Source organism: Lactuca serriola, chromosome 4 (assembly GCF_051521515.1).
Source record: "Lactuca serriola cultivar US96UC23 chromosome 4, Lser_US96UC23_V15, whole genome shotgun sequence".
Lineage (NCBI taxonomy): Eukaryota > Viridiplantae > Streptophyta > Magnoliopsida > Asterales > Asteraceae > Lactuca > Lactuca serriola.
The window spans coordinates 234,671,877-234,681,052 of NC_136411.1; the positions used below are offsets into that span (position 1 = coordinate 234,671,877).

The following is a 9,176-nucleotide window of genomic DNA, read 5'->3' on the forward strand; positions in this document are numbered from 1 at the left end:
TCAAGGGATAAACGAGGCGCCAGAAGCACCTCAAGTGGGATTGCTTTGCTGATAGTCACTCCCGGGGTTTCACTCATATCAATGGGTTCATTCGATGGCTTTTTAAGCACAAATTGTTGTATTAAAGTAGCTAAAGTTATTTAAGATTAATTTTTAGTAGTTATTTAAGTATACTTAATCCGTTCCCTGTGATCAATACCTAACTTACTTTACAATACTATAAACTGAATAGGTACACTGCCTATAGGTGCATTACTAGATAAGTTGTTAGCTTATAAATTTAAAGCTAAATAGGTATATTTATTTTTATATCAGTGAGCTCTAAGAAGCTAACAAAAAACAAGGCCATTCAACACTCATGTCGTTAGCTCCATTTCTCACGTCGTGAAATTAGTTTGAAGCCAAAATTTCAACTTTTAAGTCCTTAATCCATTAAGCCTTGAACTCTAACTTTTGCAGAAGGTCTTATAACACCATAATGCACTGGAAAATCGATGCTTTTAAGACATATATGTCCAATACATGTCTAGATCTCATTTAGGCTAAAAGTTGAAGAAAAGACATCCAACTTTCGTACAATGTTCCAAAACTCAACCATTCCCAAGATCCGAACTCCATATTACTCTTAAGACCGTAAAAAGACATAAAGTTGCAAACTTTATGGTTTCCATTCATCAAACTTGCATAATCAGGAGGAAAAGTGAGACAAAACCTAGATCTAGCCTCATAGAACAATAAAGGAGGAATATTTGATACTTATAATGATCAAGACACAATGTAAGATGATGATGGCGGAGATTCCTTGCAAGCGTCAACTCAAGATCACCTTCTTCTTCTTCTTCTTATTCTTCTTCTTCTTCTTCGTCTTCTTTTTCTTCTTCTTCTTCTTCTTCTTCTTCTTCTTCTTCTTCTTCTTCTTCTTCCAAACCAAGAAAAGATCTAGCAAAGATGAAGACTAGGGATTTTCTAAGGTGAAACATGTGACAACCGTCAATTTCCAGTAAAGTCAAAGTCAACTAAAGTCAACAAGTCAAACCGGTCAACTCATCTAACCCTTATATGCTAGGGTTTTCATTATGTTTCTTATTAAACAACTCACACTCTTAATGCAACGTATCACTTAGAGTTTTCACGTGTTCGGAAACTCTAAACCCTAATCAGGGCAATTGATGAAACTACTCGATAAAACATTATTCCTTAACCCCCGAGAGCATATGACAGTCATAACAAGACTTACCGAGGTTTACGAACCTTGAATTACAGAGCCAAACACTCAAAAAGGTCTCAAAAGAAGTCTCTGTCAACCTCTCTCACTCAAATCTCTCTCCATACGTGAAATCTCTCCAACTATGTAAAATCTCTCCCAAACCTCTCCATGAATGTGAAATCTCTCCCAAATCTCTCTTTGTATGAGAAATCTGTCCAAGAATGTGGAAGCTCTCCCAAATCTCTCCAAGAATGTGAAATCTCTCCCAAATCTCTCTTTGTATGAGAAATCTCTCCATGAATTTGGAATCTCTCCCAAATATCTCTCCATATGTGAAATCTCTCCAAGTATGTCAAATCTCTCCAAGATTGTGAAATCTATCCCAAATCACTCTCAAAACCTCTTTTGATTTATTTTAATCATTTATGGCATCCCGACACTTGACTTGGTGAAAAACCACTCGAAACGGGAAGATTCCTTGGAAAATTAGCCTTTTGGACCGAAGTCCCTCTATAAGGACCAAGCCCTTCTTGAGCCGAAGCCCCAAGGACCGAGTCCGAAGTCCTCTGGTCTAGCCGCAGCAAGCTAGCCGCAGCCAGCGAGCCGCAACCACCGACCGCAGCCACCTTAGCTTCGGACTCTGCTCGGACCGCATCGCCTCTCCTCTTCGGATCCACATTCGTGGCCAAGCCTTCAGTTCGGATTAGGCTGCTGATGACCCAACCCTCGCCAGACTTCGGATCCTCCTCTTTTCTACCCGGTTTTCGACCACAACTACGTTTTAAGCCCGTTTTTAATTATTTTAACGGGGGATTTTCACCCAAATTTATATTTTGGCATATAAGGACCCATATATTCATAAATTCAACATATTTTTAAGGAAATCTTTATTTAAGAATAAAATCTATTAAGTAAGATCTTGTGGTGGAGTGTTGACTTTGCCATAGTGTTAGACACAAGCAACCACCCCCATACCCACTCCATGACTAACCCACACCCCTCTTCACCATACCTGGTCATTCAAGAGTAGTTTCCCACTCCTTTCTCAACCATACTCACGTTCTTTCCGCTGGAACATCTACCCTCTCACCTCACACTCCCTTCATTCCCTCATTTTTCCTCCAAGGATCACACTCCAAATTCTCTCTCAATTCTCTCCAAATTTCGAGACTTCCAAGGCTGATCATCAAGCTTTCTCCCATTCTTGGTAAGTACAATTCATTCTCCTTATGATTATTGCATCTTTCTACTCAAAATCATAAGAACCTTACACAAACATTGTCACCTTCATGTTAGGTTCTTGGTTCTTCGAGGCATCTTCTAAGTGTTCTTGAGTGAACAATTCTCTTCTTCAACATCCATCCACTGAAATCACATAAGGTGAGTTGATACTCCTATATTTTCATGTTTTTCTTAAGTTTCAAGGGGGGAATACAAGTTAAAACACCAAGAACACAACTAAATTCATTTAACAGCCTTCATCAGAAAAGTTCAACTCCATTCACGGCGTGTTTTCGTCAACTTAAACATTTTTTATTTCAAAACTGTATTTGAAGCAGAGGTATCATGCAGCAACAGGGTACATATCAAGGGATAAACGAGGCGCGAGAAGGACCTCAAGTGGGATTGCTTTGCTGATGGTCACTCCCGGGGTTTCACTCATATCAATGGGTTCATTCGATGGCTTTTTAAGCACAAATTGTTGTATTAAAGTAGCTAAAGTTATATGCAAAGACCGAAGAGCAAACGGAATAGCAGGGCATACTCTTCTACCACTACCGAAAGGAATCAATTCATAATTGTTTCCCCTGACATCAACATGTTTATGACTTGTCAAGAATCTTTCTGGCTGAAATTCTTCAGGATCTGACCATTTATTAGGATCATGTTGAATTTTCCAAAGATTAGTCAATAAACGTGTGCCTTTAGGGATTTTGTAGCCACCAATAATGCAATCCTCCATGGACTCATGAGGAAGGCTTAGAGGTCCAGGCGGGTATAAACGCAGTGTTTCTTTAACGATTGCATCAAGGTAAACAAGGTTCTTTAGGTCGGACTCCTCTACTGCTCTCTTCCTTCCAACATGCTCATCCAATTAATCTTGGGCAATTTTTAATACTCTTGGGTTGTTGAGCAACAAACATAAAGCCCATGTTAATGTTGCAGATGATGTGTCCAAGCCCGCAGCTAAAACAGTCTGCAAGTTTGAAGTAAAACAAATTTCTTGTATTAGGTTTCAAGCAACATGTTGATAATTTTGTGGAAATATTATAAAAGAATGTGGAAGAAACTATAAACGATTAAAAAACTTTATTAATAGCATTGGTGATGTATAAGACAAAATAATGATGATGAGACAAAGATTATAAGGTGTTTACCAAACATGTAGCCTTGATTATGGTATCATGGTCAAAACCACGGAATTCCTCTGGGGAGGCACCTTCAAGAACGGAAATAAGAACATCCATGAAGACTTGGCTTCTTTCATGTTGCTGCGCATGCTTTTCCTCCGCTCTCACTCTCTTGTGATCCTCTAGCCATCCTGTAACAATTCCGTACATCTCTTCTCCTGTCATCTTCATTTTTTTCTCGTATCCTCCCAGGTCCAATGGCTTCAGATATGGAATAAAATCAGACACCACAAATGTGCCCAACAACACAAAGAATTTCCTTATCACTATTTGAAATCGAACACCTTCTTTGTCATCAGGTGAAAACCTTTTTCCTGAAACAACCCTGACGACAACATTTAATATCAAGTTCTGAAACAATTGTTTCATATCCACCTTTACCATGTCGGAACTTCCACTCTCTTTATTCTTTACCCAAGCGTTATATATATCTTCCATGGATGCTTTAACCTCTGAAGAACGAAGAGGTCCAAGCATCTCCACACGTCGCTGAGAGAGAACCTCCAGAGTCATGATCTTGCGCACTTGTCGCCAGTAGTCCCCATAAGGAGCTAGAGCCAAAATGGCATAGTTATAGCCCATGTGTTCTACTGCCATTGACTTGGGTCGACTTGCAAACACCTTATCGTTTGTGGTAAAGCACTCTTTCGCCATCTCAGCGCTACTCACCACCAAAACATTGTGAACACCAAGCTTGATGCTGAAAATAGGGCCATATTTATCTGCCAATCCACCTAAGACCCTGTGAGGTAGTTCAGGTCCACCTAGAAGGCGCAGGTGTCCGATTACTGGCCATCGGCCCTTGACTTGAGGTGGTTCTGTGTTTTTCACTCTCTTTCCTTTAAAGCTTTGCAGCAGGAATTTTAGTAGAAAACAAAAAACAATTGCGGTTATAGTCGCTGAAAATGGGAGAAACAACTCCATGTTTTCTACGTCCAGAAGAAAAAATTATGAGGGTGATGATACATAGGTTTCATAATATATAGAGATGGAACTCCCTGGCTGGCAGTGGCTGCCAACATTTTATATATTCAAATTGAATGCTAATATAAAAGTCAACAAAGTGGGCTGAAAAGTTTGTTGGATACAATTGTGTTATTAAACGTAATGATCATGCATGTAGCATAAACATATACTTAAGAAGGGAATATAATTTAAGAATGACATATACATTTCTTGGTCTTGTGCCAAAAAAAACGATAGAATCTTTCTGTTGTTGAATTAGATGTATTTTGACCAAATTAAATTTCATCTATTTATCACCTAATGGCGTTAATATCAAAATCTTTCATTTAAATTCCTTTGAATTCGTATGCATTCCATGACACAAGGTTGATCTTAATTTATTTTCTAAGTAATAATGTATATGATTCATTCGCACTAAATATATTTTTTTTAAATTGCAATTTTATAAAAAAAAAAAAAAAAAAAAAAAGGCATCTGCTTCTACATGAGCAAAGTATAATGAAAGAAATTGAAAAAAAATATTTAATCGCATAACAACCTTAGCACACAGTGAAATCCAATTGCCTCAAATAAAGAACCTAAACTCTAGAATTATATATGAAAACTAGCCAAGAATCAAATCCCAACAAACTCCATAAGTAATCCAACGTATGATGACCACCTTAACATCTATGAACTTTTTATGAAAATGAATCCTTTAATGTTTGAACGGAACAAATGATCAATCAATCATAAGGTGACCATGACTTCTCTTGTTACGCCAACTCTTTATCTCCACAAGCATTAGTGCTGGAAAATGAAAGCGGGTGAAAGATTCAATCAAAACTGTCGGGGTGTGAAGTCTTGTCCAACATGGAGCACTTCCAACAAAAAATGTAACATGGCGACGATAAAAAACGTCGCAATTGATGCTCATATCGTCGCTAATACCTTTAGCGATGACATCTTGTGTCGTTCCTAAAGGGTTGTCGCTATTACCTCGCAGCTAATACTCATTTGTTGTCACAAATGGCATTGTCCCTAATACACTTCGTCGGTAAATGTCTCTGTCATCACTATTGGCGTCATATCTATTGATATCCCGGCCATCATTCGCAGTGTTTTCGAATACTCTTCCTGGAATTAGTTGTCGTCACAATTTATCAACGTGGTCCCTAAAGTTGTCACTACTAAAGTTTTTTTTTTTTTTTTTAGTTTTGTTTTTTAAGTAAAACAATTTATTTATGATATTAGTTTGTATATATTATATATAAAATGCAAATTAAATAAAAATACAGAAATAAATATGTACAACATTACATAAAACATTAAATATACCACATTACATAAAGTATCTAATAAAAATCTAAAATAACCATTAGATATATCATCCATAAACTATCTAATAAATACAAAATAACATCATCAATAACATAGAACAAGAAATACTATGTGTCTTTGTCTTCCCCGTCATTGTTTTCCTTGTTGTTGACTTGGTTCTTAAACGAGCGGATAATGTCTCCAATTGTCGTCACAAACGCCGTGTTTTGAAGAAAAGCATTCACATCAACATTCTACAATTAAGTCACAAACACCTTAAGTGATTAAAAATTTAAGAAACTATCAAATGTATTTCATCGGAGCAGCCTTGCGGCTAAGAGCATCGGCCATAACATTGGCATTCCCCGGGTGGTAGAGGATCCCACATTGGTAATCCTTCACCACATCTAGCCACCGACGATGCCTCATGTTCAGATTCGGCTGATCTATGAGGTAACTCAGACTCTTGTGATCCGTGTAAATGGTAAAACGGACCCCATAGAAGTAATGTCGCCAAATCTTGACGGCGAAGAGGACTGCCCCCAACTCCAAATCTTGTGTCGAGTAGTTCGCCTCGTGAGGCTTCAGCTGGCTCGAGGCGTAGTCGATGATGTGTCCTCTATGCATCAATACTGCACCCAAACCCGATATCGACGCATCGCACTACACTACGAAATCCTCGACGCCCTCTGGCAGGGCTAAGATCGTCGCCTCGCATAACCTTTGCCTCAGTGTCTTAAATGTTGTCCGCTGCTCAGGCCCCAGCGAAATATCGTGGCCTTCTTCGTTAACTGGGTTAGAGGTACTAATATCTTGGAGAAGGCCTGAATGAACCTCCGGTAATACCCTACCAATCCTAGGAAACTTTGAATCTCAAATGGAGACTTCAGAACCTCCCATCACATCAGGGCCTCTACTTTGGCCGGTCAACCAAAATACCGTTCTGGTTGACAAGGTGCCCAAGAAATTGCACCTCGTGCAACCAAAAGTCACACTTGGAGAACTTGGCGTACAAGGTATCCCTCCTCAAGGTATCCAACACTTATAGCAAGTGTTCCTCGTGTTACTCATGCGTCTTGGAATAAACCAAGATGTCATCCCTGAAAACTATAATAGACCGATATAGCATCGGTCTGCATACGTGGTTCATGAGATCCATGAATGCGGCAGGAGCATTGGTGAGCCTGAAGGGCATCACAACGAACTTGTAGTGGCCATAGCGAGTCTGGAAAACAGTCTTCTGTACATCCTCGTCTCTAACCCTCATGTAATGGTAGCCAGAATGTAAATCTATAAACCAAGATGCCCCTCGTAACTGGTCGAAGAGATCATCAATCGTTGGTAGTGGGTAACGGTTCTTCACCGTCACCTTGTTCAGCTCCCAGTAGTCTATACACATCTGATACGACCCGTCCTTCTTCTTTACAAATAGGATCGAGGCTCCCTAGGGTGAACTCCTCGGCCTGATAAATCCCTTGTCTGACAACTCCTGCAGCTATGTAGACAACTCCTGCATTTCAGGAAGAGCCAACTGATATGGTGCCTTGGCTATCGAAGCCGCACCGGGAACTAGGTCGATCCAGAACTCTACCTGCCTCTCCGGAGGTATCCCAGACAGCTCCTCTGGAAATACGTACGGGTACTCTCACCACTGGCACATCAATAACAGTCGCCCTACCTGCGTCCCATGTATCCATAATGTAGGCGACGTACCCTGCACAACCATGCTAAAGGTAGCGCCTAGTTCCCGAAGACTCAAAAAACCTCTTGTGAAGCGCGAGAGAAACAAATGATCAGGATTTCACTAATCTCAACACATGGAGTGAAATCCCAACATCATTAACCCTAAGGAAGTAATCATATGCATCACACGGATCTATTTTGTGCAAACACCTCACCAAGTAGTTTGGAACAGGCTCTTCTAATGGAAAATGAGTTCGACTGAATAAGCTTTTGGAAATGGTCGTTTTCCGTTTTAAGTTTCCCTAATATGTAATAACATATTGTAATAATTGAGCATTAGGCTTAATCCCTCGTCTTAGTATCCTAATAATATACAAATACCCGGGTTTCAGTAGTATCACAAGTTTTCAAATGAGAGAAGAATAAGTGGAGAATTCATGTTCCTGACCTTGGAATACATTAAAATTAATGATGGAAATCTCATCAGTGATGGAAATTTGGATTAAAAATCATCCGGATTTCACTAATCTCAAACGGACCTTCTCATGTCGGTCCTTATTCTCATCTGAGAGTGTTGTTATCATATTTTATCTACTATTAAGAATATCAATCCACATAGACATTTTATCAAACACCTAGGGTGCATTATCAAAAACTCATAAACTACATAATTCAGAGCATACCAATTCTTAAAACAGAATGAACAAAAATATAAAATGCAACAACACTCTCACCACTTGTAGACATGTTGGTTTAGCAACTTCCAGATGTACCGGAAAAAACCTCCAACTCGATGTATAGGGAAAAAAGAGAAGAACTTATTTTGGTCAAAACCAACACTCCAGAATCGAATAGTATAAACAAAGAGATTAACAATCTCAGTGATTTTGGAGTTGATTTAGTGAGATTAACTTCACAACTTATGTTGATCCCTTGCTAATCAACTGGCAAATCTCAAAATTTAAGGAGATATTTCTCACATATTAAGTTTACTAAAATCATGGAATATCTCATCAAAATGATATCTCAGTTGATTCTGATGATCAATATTCAAATATGAAAGTGAAAAACTGGCGTAGATTTCCTAATCAACGAAGGCTATAATGAGAAAATCACTTACCGGAAGTGAACAACTTACAGAATGCAAGGGCAAATTCGATAATTTACTTTCATAAAATGAGCGGGAAGAATCGATTGGGGGAGGCTAATTGTAACACCCATAAAATTCATGCCAAATTTAAACTTTTAATACTAACAAAAGAGTCATATAGTAATTGTTTTTACAAAACATTTCCAATTCATTTATCATCAGAGTGTCCAAAAAATAGATCACGAGGATGAGGAGCGGTACGGTCACGCCTTCGCCTTCCCTCGCTCTCCTGAAGTACCTGAAACAATAAACTGAAAACTGTAAGCCCGAGGGCTAGTGAGCTATCCCCAAAATACCAATACCACACTGACAGAAACCATAACCATAACAGTCAATCAAACAACACACATACTGGGCCATCGGCCGGACTGGTCCGCCCTACTGAGACTACAGTCTATCTGAATCTATCCCGAGCCTTCGGCATGACTGGTCCGCCGCGTCGGCCTACGGTCTCCCCGGA

At 39.2% G+C, this 9,176-nt stretch overlaps 1 pseudogene across 1 annotated transcript; it reads right to left on the bottom strand.

Annotated features, from left to right (window-relative positions):
- Positions 1–2,771: 2,771 nt before the first annotated feature.
- LOC145096835 (cytochrome P450 CYP82D47-like) lies at positions 2,772–4,561 on the bottom strand (annotated as a pseudogene). Its single transcript, XR_013704124.1, has 2 exons — positions 3,586–4,561; positions 2,772–3,404 (listed from the first exon to the last, which is right to left on the bottom strand). The product of XR_013704124.1 is annotated as a cytochrome P450 CYP82D47-like (transcript).
- Between the last annotated feature and the right edge of the window lie 4,615 nt (positions 4,562–9,176).